Below are 12,245 nucleotides of genomic sequence, written 5' to 3' on the forward strand. Positions count from 1 at the left end.
GAAGCACTGAAATGGGTTATCTAGGGAGGTGGTGGAATCTCCTTCCTTTGAGGTTTTTAAGGTCAGGCTTGACAAAGCCCTGGCTGAAATGATTTAGTTGGGGATTGGTCCTGCTTTGAGCAGGGGGTTGCACTAGATGACCTCCTGAGGTCCCTTCCAACCCTGATATTCTATATTCTATGACTCTCTTGCTGCTCATAGCTTTCCCTAAGCAGAAATTAACAAGATTGATCAGCCACTCACAACCCAGTGGGCTGCAGTGAAACTGTCAAAACACAATGCTGCTGCTGAAGATGGCTCAGAAAACTATGAAGAGCAGCAAAAGCAGGAACTGCAGTTAATCTCGTAGAATAAAAAAATAAATACAAGTGGGAAATGTAGAGTAGCTGAACCCCTGCCTCATAGCAGCCAGAAGTTTTCAGGGTAAAGAGACAGGAAGCTCCCTCTGCCTTTCAGCAACGGGAGGTGTGTAGTTTCAAATGTATTAGACATCTATTAGCTTCTCACCAGGGCACTGTCCCTCAGCCTGGCTGGTAGAACCCCATCCCTCTTGCTGATAGGAACACTTTCAGCTAGTAGAATTAGTCCTAGGGCTAGTAGGTGTCTGAAACATTTTTCAAGTCTTGATGGGTGAAACTTGTGCTGGGAGGAGAGGGAGATAAGCCAGCCTTGCAAGTGCAAGTAACTTGGGCAATATGTTTCCCACAACCCCAAAATAGCAAGTATGTTTCAGGGGTGGGAGGATATTGCAAAGGGGTCTTCAGAGAGCCTTCTCCTCAGACACTGTACAGTCCTGACCAGCTACCTGACCTCAGGGAAGATGAAGGCATGATCCAGGACCCACAGCCTGGCCTAAAATAGGATCCCACCTCCTCACTGCTGGAGTTGTTTGCCAGGAGCACCACTGGCCCTGGGAGCAATTTGGAGGCATCACCATTTTAGTCTGCCCTTGGCTACTTGCCCCCTTTAATGCCTGGTGTAACAGCAAAAGTCCTGATCAAATGAACTGCATGGAAGCCATAGAGTGGGCAATGAACCTAGTAACAGCACTCACTTTGCAAAGTTATCAGTCCCCACATCCAGAAAGTCAGGTAATAGTAAAAACGTTTCTAGAGAATGGAGCGCTTGGAGACACCCACAGCTCTATTATAACTAATGCCCAAGAAATGGTCCCTAGCCACAAAACCTGGATCCAAATCTGGATTTCAGGGGTGCTCCGGTGAGGGTTTTTTATCTAACCCATTCTAAAGGGTAAGGCATGCTCAGCTCTTTAGTCCTTTGTGCAGCCACTATGGGGCATGTGGAACCAGGGGCTGACACCAATTCGTTTTAATAAACCCTCTGCCCCTTCCCACCCAAAAAGCTACAATCTCTTCCCCTCTCCCACACCTTTACCAAAACTGTTCTGTGCTATTCTAAGGGTCAACACTCACAATTCACACCAATGTGATCTCGACTTGAGACTCACACACCCCTCCACACCACACGAAGCATAAAATGCTGGACTGAGCAGCTTTCTAGAGCACACACTTGTCTGTGTGTCAGTCTATTCTGAGTACATGTCATCCCACAGCCCAGAACTAGGAGCAACGGGTTGAAATGGCGATTGATTTTCCAGGTGCCACGGGATGACAAGCACCTGGAGAAAGCCCAGCGAGCAGCAAAATGCCCATCTGCGTACACACACCTGTTCGAACGTGCCCACCACCGGCAGCTTTGCAGACCTGGCCTGAGCTCTCTCCGTCCCCAAAGGCAGCTGTCAAAGTCCACCTGCCACATCGGCTGACGCTTGCCTGACCCTCAACCTGGATCAGCACGCCCGGCTCTTTGCTGCTACAGAGACGTCCCCCCCGCCAGCTGACGAAGCAGAGCAAAGTGCAGGCTGCTCACCTGCCTCGGGACAAACCCTTCCGTGGCTGTTTTCTCTGCCCTTGTCAGGGATTTGCTTTTGCATTTATTCAGGCTTCTGGAGACGCTGTGATTTAGGCAGCCTGGGACATGTGGAATTTAAAACCATAACAGCTAAAGGAAAAAGGGAGACAAACTTCCCATGGTAACTTGTTAACCAGTTACCTCCCTCCCTTATAATACAAGTGGAACAACTTTCCTCTTTTTTTTTCATTTGTTCCTCTCTTCTCATTGGTTAGGGGTCCACCATGCAACATATGGAGTCCAAAAAAACCACAGATAGTTTTCCTTTTATTATTAATAATAAATAGTGGATCTATTCTATTCTATTTATGGTCTTATACCGTACTCATCACCACAGTATTTGATCTCATCATGCAGCCAACAGGCCATCTGAGAAATAAATGAAACTTGCTAATTAAGCTTCTTAGTTAATTTACTACTAACTGTGGATGAATATAGTTTGAGCAAATGTAAACCTCCTCCCCCCCCCCCCCGCAACCCCAATCATGTTTGATTGTTCCATCATCTGTAACTACTGAATGATCTGGAGGTCAAAGGTCAGAGCAAAGACTCAAACCCCAGTCCATAGAGCTCTCCAGAGCCAGTAAATTCTGACCTGCCATCAGCTACTAGAACTAGTAGGCAGACAGATTGTTCCACTACCTCAGTTGCTGCTTTGTCAGAGTAAAATTAACAAGTCCCTTGTCGGTTTCACTGCTGCTACTCAAAACTTTGTGCAGTCCTGAAACAGACAATCATATCAGTTTCACATTTCTCTTGCCCATCAGAAAGTTGTAAGCAATACACAGGCACTGATGCGGTTACTCCTGTTGATAACTTTTCTACAGTAACTCCTCACTTAAAGTCATCCCGGTTAATGTTGTTACATTGATGGTCAATTAGGGAACATGCTTAAAGTTGCACAATGCTCCCTTATAACATTGTTTGGCAGCCACCTGCTTTGTCCACTGCTTGCAGGAAGAGCAGCCCATGGGAGCTACTGTGGGGGCTTGGAACCAGGGTGGATCAGCAGCCCCACATCAGCTCCCCACTCCCCTAAGTTCCCTGTGCGGCAGCCGCCCAGCAAGCTATAAATTGCAGGGCTGTTCAGCTGTCCCTCCCCCCACTGCCATGTGCTGCTCCTGCCCTCTGCCTTGGAGCTGCTCCCGGGAGCCTCCTGCTTGCTGTGCAGAGGTGGAGGGAAAAGGGGTGCTAATGTCAGGGTGTACCCCTCCCCTCACTCCTGCACCTTATCTCCACAGAGCAAGGGGGGGACATGACAGGGCTCAGGAAGCTTGCTGGCAGCAGCTGCTGTCTCAACTTGCTGATCTACTTAAAAAGGCAATGTACTTAGAGTGCGGTCAGCGTACTTAAAGGGGCAATGCTTGTCTCTCTCTCTCACACACACGGTGTGTCTCTCTCTACCATGCTGTCTCCCCTCCCTACATTTGTGCTGCCTTGAGAGTGTGAGGCTATATTAACAACAATGTGTTAACCCTTAAGGGCTCAGCCAAGTGCTAGTTCATCATTTAGCAGTAAGGCAATCCCTGGGAAATATCCTACCGTCTTCCACCCTCTGACTTCACCACCTCAACCAAGCTTCACAATCATCACTGCTGTGTACAGTATTAAATTGTTTGTTTAAAATTTATACTCTGTGTGTGTGTGTGTATATATATAAATAAAAATATAGTCTTTTATCTGGCAAAAAAATGTTCCCTTGAACGTAACACCCCCCCCACCCGGAGTTACATTAATTCTTATGGGGAAAGTGATTCACTTAACATCGTTTCACTTAAAGTAGCATTTTTCAGGAACATAACTACAATGTTAAGCAAGGAGTTACTGTATTTACTATCACCTGTTTTTTCTATTGGTTTCTGGCTGGTAACTTTAGGCCTCTCTCTACTAGGCAACTGGTACTTTTTTTTTTAAAGCCTGCCTCCCACCAGGGCATCATTTATATTAGGGATCTTAAAATTCTCAGCCACTTCAGGATGAGCAGAATCTTTGCAAAGGGGCATAATTTCCAAGACTGCAGTAATCCACTAAAATAGTGAAGGACAGTGTGTGTTGTGAGGAAAAAGCCACAGTTTAAACTGCACAAAGCAGCAGTCATCAATGCTATTTATGTCTGAGATGACCAGAGAAGCTATACTACTCAGGCTGTGCAAGGAAAGAAGATGTAGGGAAACACTACCAGGCCAGCAACATAAAGTTTCCAGAAAGAGCAGCCTAAACTGGACAGCTGCAAAAAATATCAGTTAGGAAAGCCAGGAAGCACAACAGAAGAGCTGGAGGCTGGGAACAGAAGAATGAGGGAAGAAGAGACAGAGATGGAAGAAACAAAGGGACAGTAGAAAGATAATAAAGGATGCTCAAAAAAAGAAAAAGTAATACTAAATATGTGTGGGAGACCTTTTAACTACATTTCTGACGGTTAACACATTATATATTGAATAACAATACTTTCTAAACAAAGCTAAAGGAACAAGATCTTAGAAATCACATTTCTATGACAAATTTTACCTATGATTGTTTTAATAAGGTTAGATGGGAAATATTTCCCCCTGTTTCTTCAGTTTGTTTGCTTTGTGCATTTCACACCACTTGGCTTATAGTCAGTGTTACTGCACCCCTGGTAGTCAGCCAGTTTCCCTTGTTTGTGAGAGTCCTTCAAGGGAAAAATTGAAAAAAATTAGGAATTTGTGATTGTAACACCCCATACATTGGCAGAGGAAATTGGGGGTAGATCTACTGCCTGGAACTACTTTTAGCTCATTTTTGTTAAAACTTACTTAAATTTGCATAGTATCCCTTTAAATGACAGGAAAATAGAATAAAAAAATAGAATCAGAGCAGTGAGAGGTGAAAAGACTTCTCAGTTCTAGACCCTTAAAAATGTATCACATACATTGCCTTTCAGTGCGGGCAACCCAAATAATCTAGTGCATTGGGATCCCAACCCATAGTTTGAGAACCGAAGTGGGTCGCAACCCCATATTAATGGGGTTGCCAGGGCTGGCATTAAGACTTGCTGAGGCCTGGGGCCAAAGCCAAAGCCTGAGCCCCATTGCCCAGGCCGAAGCCACAGCCCAACGCTGAAGGCCTTGGGCTTTGATCCCCCGACCTGGTGCGGCAGGGCTCGGACTTTGGCTTTCCCCCCTGCCCAGTGCGACGGGGCTCAGGCTTTGGCCCCCCCCCTCAGGGCGGCGGGGCTCAGGCTTTGCCCCCCCGCTGGGGCAGCAAGGCTCAGGCTTTGCCCCCCTCTGCACCCCCCGGGGCAGCGAGGCTCAGGCTTTGCCCCCTCTCCACCCCCCGGGGCGGCGAGGCTCAGGCTTTGCCCCCTCTCCACCCCCCCGGGGCGGTGAGGCTCAGGCTTTGCCCCCTCTCCACCTCCCGGGGCGGCGAGGCTCAGGCTTTGGCCCCCACATCCAGGGCGGCGGGGCTCAGGCTTTGGCCCTCCCACCCAGGGCCGTGGGGCTCAGGCAAGCTCAGGCTTTGGTCCCCACTTCTGGGATCGTGTAGTAATTTTTGTTGTCAGAAGGGGATCACAGTGCAATGAAGTTTGAGAACCCTTGATCTATCGTCATCATCTGAGCTGAGAAAAATACAAAAAGTAAACAAACAGCACAACGTATGAAAATTGATTTTTAAAACTTTTGGTTGTAATAATATTAGATGCATAGATTTTAAGGCCAGAAGGGATCATTCTGATTATCTAGTCTGATCTCCTGCATAGCACAGACTGTAGAACCTCACCCAGTAATTCCTGCATCGTGTCCTTTTAACATCTTGCAAGACACAGGCTAACCTAGGCAAATCAGGACTGTATTAGAATCCAATGCCTCCTCGTTGATGCCAATGTTGTGAGGGCTCAGATCTTCACAGGTTTAAGCACAAAGAGAGGAGGCAGCTTCTATATCAATTCTTATTTATTAGTGTGGGTTTTATACAGGACAAAATATAAAACAAACAATACTCCAGCACTGCCCCTGAAAACAGCTGGAAACTCTACTAGTGCAATCTCCAGCAGTAGCATAGCACCTCTCTGTGGATCTGCTCCAGGTGTTGATTTATCATTTCTTGGCAGGCATTTTCCCATTACCAAACAGATAGTTTGTGTGTCTAAATTTTCAAGTCTCCCTGCCCCACATTCACTGTTTTCAATCCCCCAAACCACTGGACTTTGCCACCTTCACCCCTGAATTATGCACAGTGATATTTTAATAATATAATTAACAAGATTGTCTGGAATGGATCTCTGGTGATTTTAAGGAAAGTTCAACAAACTGCAAAAAAGGGTTACTCTTAGCCTACAGCAAATTAAGCAAAAGGCATTCTACATCCAGCCCATGCTCCTCCAAATAAAGAAGTGGGTTTCCAAAGAGCTGGCATTTGTTAAAATCAAAGCATGCTTTTATACGGATTATAAAGTTCTCAGTTTGGCTGTAGCAGAAAGGCAATTAATCTCTATTGGGTCCTATTACAAATCAAGCCTTACAAACCTGGAAGTCCCTCCCACCCCTTGCTTTCTTCCCCCTTCAATAAATCCGGTTATTCTCTACCGCAAATACTGAAAAGTAGCTACTTACACCGCCTACCCCTAAAGCAAAGGCTGGGCTGCTGCATCCCATCCTGACAGGCTCTGCCCCGGCTCCCTAGCAAGGATGCTCCCACACACACAGGCTCTGCCACGTCAGCTGGCCGGAATCTTCATACTGAAGCCTTTGCTGGTGGTCGGAACGATTAGCTCTGAGCACCAATGCAAAGAGAGAAGGCAGAAAGGCCTCTCCAGCTGCTGAATTCTGCCATATTGAGAAGGTCCTTCAGTGCTCATGTCCCACACGCCACTGGAGTTTCTGTGTAACACTTATAATGTTCCTCCTTTGTCTCTCCAGCCACAAAACCGATGTTATCTCACTCTGAACTGTACAGAAAGAGTATTAGCGTTGCAGATTTACTCAGTGGCAGATAAAATGGGGATAGGCTGAAGGGCTAATCCCAATGACTGGACTCTGTTGTATACCTCGACTTCTGTTGCCACCTGGTCTGTACAATGTTGCATGGTTAATAATAAAAAGAAAAGGAGTACTAGTGGCACCTTAGAGACTAACCAATTTATTTGAGCATAAGCTACTCTGAAACCCATGGTTAATAATGTAAATTAACACATGCCAACTGCAGGAACATTCCAGGGGCAAACTGGCCCCATCCAGGGAAACACCTGCAATGACAGCATTAGTCACTTGCTACCCAGACCAGAGAAATATAATTTAGTATATATTTAAATTCACTAAAAATCAAAATGATATATATTTTCAATGCTATAAAACTGGCTCCTATGTATAATATTGAAAATCCATGGCAAAGGTATATGATTCTTATACATGTGTTATTAATATAGTTTAGTTATATATTTGGTTAGAAAGATTGCTTCATATACTGACAACATTATAACAGAAATGCCATAGTTGTCACATTAGATTTAGATATCATTAATACTTGCAAGTTAGACCATCAACTTTTTTAGGGCAGGGGCTGCCTCTTACTATATGGAAATGCAGGGCTCAGCCCAATAGGCTGTAATCGTGATCAGGGCCTCTGACACCACTAACACTGCTAAATCTCAGCCATGTGAATGAGCCACTGAAAGTCTGCACGGTCAGGCCTGTACTTGAAAATTATACATACTATATATGTGCATTACTGCTAACCTTAGAGGTCCGAAAACCAGAAGGTTGCCTTAAAAATTGTGAGATTTTAAAATATAATAAATTCTGGGTTCTTTTTATTTGCCTTCTATTTCTGAGCCTTTAAGGTACACTCAGAACATGTCTTAAAGCTTTCCTTTACAATCACTAGCCCTACAATCTTACTTTTATTTAACTGAAAGCTGAAATTCTCATGTAATCGTGACTCCAGGAACTGGGGATTTAAGGAAAACACCAAATATCACAAGACTTGCAATAAAACCGTGGGAGTGGTCAACACTGCCGAGACCTGGTTCAGATCTCAGCTGTATCCCATAGATTTCTAATATTAAGAAATACATATGAAATATGTGTCGCTCCCATATGAGCTGGAGCCCAAAAGCTAGACCTAATTTGAGCAAAATGCAGCCATATAGTGCAGGGAAGGCAGTGGGGGTGAGTAGCCTTTGAATCAAGATGCAGCACTGCATGCTGGAACCTACTACCATCTGCAGCCCACTCCTCTGTGAGCTTCTCCCTTGCTTGGGAGTACCTTATAAACAGGGGAGCAGCAAACTGCTTGCACAGAGGAATGGGGTGCAGATGGTAGTCCCAGCATGCAGTGCACCATCTTGATTCAAATAGGCAGATCAAAATGGAGCTGGGGCCTCCCATCCAGCCTGCAGAAGAGGGCAGCCATGGGCCACACTGTAGAATTCCGTGCGTTCCACTCGGTCCACCCTGTTGCAGAGATGTGTTTTCCTTTAGAAAAGGTGAATCAGAGCCAACAACTCTCTGGCATTGGCATCTACTTTTGTTGCAGCTTTCATTTTCTTTCCGAGGGGAATATATTTGCATTTCAAAAACGAACAAAAAGACTTCTATTATGTGACTAGGTAACAATGTTACTCTCCACCAAGAATGAGGCAAGCTGCACATAGCTATCCAGCTGTGATATGGAATCGCTCCTTGCTACTGTTAAAAGGGTAAATACAATAAGGAATCGGTATTGGCAGAGGGTTGAGCAAAATCCGCCTATGAGGTCTTTTCTATTAAAATAAGTTTAAAACTCCCAGGTGGTTGGAAAGGAGCATCAGAATGAGCCTGTGGGAGGGGGGAAAATGTTGGCACTTTGCTTGTGGTCCACCAGCCATTCTTCTTCTCCCCCCCGTCCATTTTTTCCTTCCCCCACCCAACCACCTTCCCTGCTCCATATGGTAAGCCATGTTCCCTGTCCCACAGAGCTTTAGGGCCCAGTCATCCAATCCTTTACTCACACAAGTCAACCTTGCACTTGTAGGCAGTCCCAGCACCTAAATTATCCCACTGAATTCCAGGTGGCTGTTCAGATGGGTGAGGATTATTTCAATGAACAAGGCCTTGCAGGAATCTGACGAAACCAGACAGAGGTCCCAGCTGCAATGTAAAATCTACTGTGTCAGGAGCTGTTACGACATGTCGTCCCATGACACAGTTCAAACACAGTTTGGTGTTGCAGCCTGTCATAGATGGGACAAAACCATGTCTGAACACGTTCACAAATCAAGCTACAGTCTTAGGGCTTGTCTAAACTTACCGGGCGCCACTGTAGTGCTTCATTGAAGACTCTGGCTATGCCAACAGGAGGGCTTCTCCCATCGGCATAGATAATCCACCTCCCCGACAGGCAATAGCTAGGTTGATGAGAGAATTCTCCTGTTGACCTAGCCCGGTCTACAGTGGGGTTTAGGTAGGTTTATCTGTGTCGCTCAGGGGTGTAGATTTTTAACACCCCTGAGCAACATAGTTATAGTAACCTAATTTCCTAGTGCAGACCATGCTGGAGCTCTTTTGCGATTCTGGGACTGCATGGTCACCTGTGCTGATGAGCTCTGCATGATCACCTGTGCTGATCAGCTTGCCATGCTGGCCAAACAGGAAATGAAAGTTTCCGGGACTTTTCCTGTCTACCTGGCCAGTGCATCTGAGTTGAGAGTGCTGTCCAAAGCAGTCACGATGGAGCACTCTGGGATAGCTCCCGGAGGCCAATACCGTTGAATTGCGTCCACCCTACCCCAAATTTGACCCAGCGAGGTTGATTTTAGAGCTAAACCCCTCACCAGGGAGGAGTATAGAAATCGATTTAAAGAGCCCTTTAAGTTGACAAAGCAGGCTTGGTCGTGTGGACAGGTGCAGGGTTAAATCAACCTAACGCTGCTAAATTTGACCTAAACTCATAGTGTAGACCAGGGCTAAGAGCTCTGAGCAAGGAGCTGAGGAAATTGAACACCAAAGGCATAAACAAAACCATAAATAACGTTCAAGTCAATAAGTGTCTAAAATCTTCAGGGTCATGATAATTTATTTCTACAGCTGATTTAAAAATTCATCACAGCAGAAGCAAGTTGGAGAAAGGCCAGAACAAAGGAAAGGAAGCAGAGAGTTGAGATAAAAGCAAGAAGAGATCGGGGTTTGCCACTCACACCTATTTTCAGCCTGTGTCCTACAAGGCTAATTCAAAAGTTGCTAAAATTCCTCTTTGCGTTACAAAATTATCGCATCGCAACAGAACATCCAGTGGCAATGTAAACATCAGAGCAAGTTATTGTGCAGTAACCTCTCTAAGGTGACTCTCAATGATACATTATAGTAGTTGGCATATTTAAAAGTGTGCCCTGCCATACAAACTCAATGCATCATGAATCCAGTAGTGTCTTGGTTTTGCAATCATCACAACATAACCATATGGATCCAGATCCTCAGCCAGTGGAAACTGACTTCAATGGAGCAACTCCACATTACACCAGATAAGGTTCTGGCCCAAGATCTCAGTACAAAAGACCTTAATCTGATCAAATTAAGGCAGTTTGCAATCCCATCAAGTACCATCATAAAGTGGTAAAAAGAGAATTGTGAACTTCCCAGAGGAGAGACAAGGAAAGACACAACATAATGTGGGGCAATGCTGCCTTGATTTCAACACAGAGTTACACCAGCAAGGGATCTGGCCCCGTCTACAGTTCCAGCTACAGCCAACCTTCAGAACAACACACAGCTCAGAGCTGGGATTTGCACACCTACTGCTGAATTTTTAATGAAAACACACACTTCAGTTCACTGGCACTGCAAAACACAAAGCATTTTGTACCTTCTCTACCATGTGTTCTGAAATTAAAAGGCTTCCTGTTAGGCAAAAAGAAAAGTCAAGGGACCTTGACTACAGAGCATCCATTATTCAAAGTTTTGCTGAAATCTGATTGTGGTCTTGAAAGGAAAAAAATCACAGAAGTTTTGTACTCCATGCTCAGTTTATTTCCAGCTCGATTTTTTCCTAATTACAAGTATCAGAACTCTGGGCATTTTGGAAGATCAGAAGAAAACGTTCACCCTGCCTGACAGAGCTCCTTGGTAGCAGCTATAGACTTTTATTTCAGTGCTGCAGAGGTGTGCCCTTTTCTAACGCATGTTCCTTTTCCATTGGGTTTGTGTGAAGGGGCTGATGATACTTGAGGAGAGGGTGGCGTTGGAGTCATTGGATGCCTTACCAACCTTTGCCATGTGAGGAGGTTATTTACCTTTGTAATCCTGAGTCAGGTTGGGTGACAGACTGAGGCCAGGAAATAAAGTTCAGTTTCTTGCAGCATGTCTGGGTGCCACATCTTTAATGCATGGTGTCACAGCTAAACTAGGGCCCAGATTTCAAGAGGGCTTTGCACCCAGAGGCTCCTGTTATGACGCTCCACACCCACCATCCTATGCTCTGTTGACAATCAGGCCCCAATTGCAGGTGCTGAGCACTTGAAAATCCGGCCTGCCATCTTGCACAAAGATGGAGAGGTAGGGTCAGAGGGCAGGGCAAGTGTTCTGAATCTCCTGAGAGGCACGTCCTATAGGACATATTGTGTCAGCAAGCCCTCCAGGGATTTCTGGTCACACAGCCCCTTTTCCACAGGCTGTCTGGGAAACAATCCATGGAAATCCTTCTGACTTATCCCATCAGGGAGTGAATGGAGTTGCTGGCAAGGGCCTCCAATCCCATAGATGTTGGTACATATACCCAGAAGGACAGGGTCTCTGTTCTATGCCCCAGCCCTCCCTATTCCCTCCAGCAAGGATCACAGCTCCCTAGACTCCCTGCTGTCACCTAGGCTCACCTTCCTTCAGAGGGTTCTGAGAGCAAGGAGGAGGAATCAGCTTGATTTTACGTGGGGAAATTATAGGAGATTTGAGGGCCCTTCTCCCAAGCTGCAGATCCCACCCATGAGATCATACTTATGGGGCTTCTGCAGCGTGAAGCAGAACGTTATGCCATAGGGTCAACTCAGGCCTCCCCTCCCCACACGCAGGCTTCTTTGGATAAACGGATGAAAAGACCTGGAGACTGTAATCCTGTATCCCCGATCTAATGGAGTGTACACCTATACACCTCCCCATTTCTGATCTGAAGGGACTACCGCTAAGCCACAGAAGGTAGTTCAGCCTCAAACACATTCATTCCTTGGCCTCTCTGTACACACACACCTGCCAGCAAGGCAACTAAACTGTGATGCTGACTTTTGTCCCTTGGGCCTGGACTGAGTTCACTAGCCAGATTCTAGACAGAAATGACTGTCACTGCTGACCCACATAGGGTTGACAATCCTCCAGGATTGTCCTGGAGTC

At 45.8% G+C, this 12,245-nt stretch overlaps 1 protein-coding gene across 5 annotated transcripts in view; it reads right to left on the reverse strand.

Moving 5' to 3' along the window:
• Positions 1–1,831, reverse strand: part of SEC16B (SEC16 homolog B, endoplasmic reticulum export factor) — a 40,486-nt gene extending 38,655 nt beyond the window's left edge. For all 5 annotated transcript variants that reach the window (XM_074961007.1, XM_074961009.1, XM_074961006.1 and 2 more), the window contains exon 1: positions 1,688–1,831. The gene's annotated coding sequence lies outside the window, so the exon portion shown is untranslated. The remainder of the gene's footprint in view (positions 1–1,687) is intronic.
• Positions 1,832–12,245: the final 10,414 nt, after the last annotated feature.

Source organism: Natator depressus, chromosome 8, assembly GCF_965152275.1.
Source record: "Natator depressus isolate rNatDep1 chromosome 8, rNatDep2.hap1, whole genome shotgun sequence".
Taxonomy (NCBI): domain Eukaryota; kingdom Metazoa; phylum Chordata; order Testudines; family Cheloniidae; genus Natator; species Natator depressus.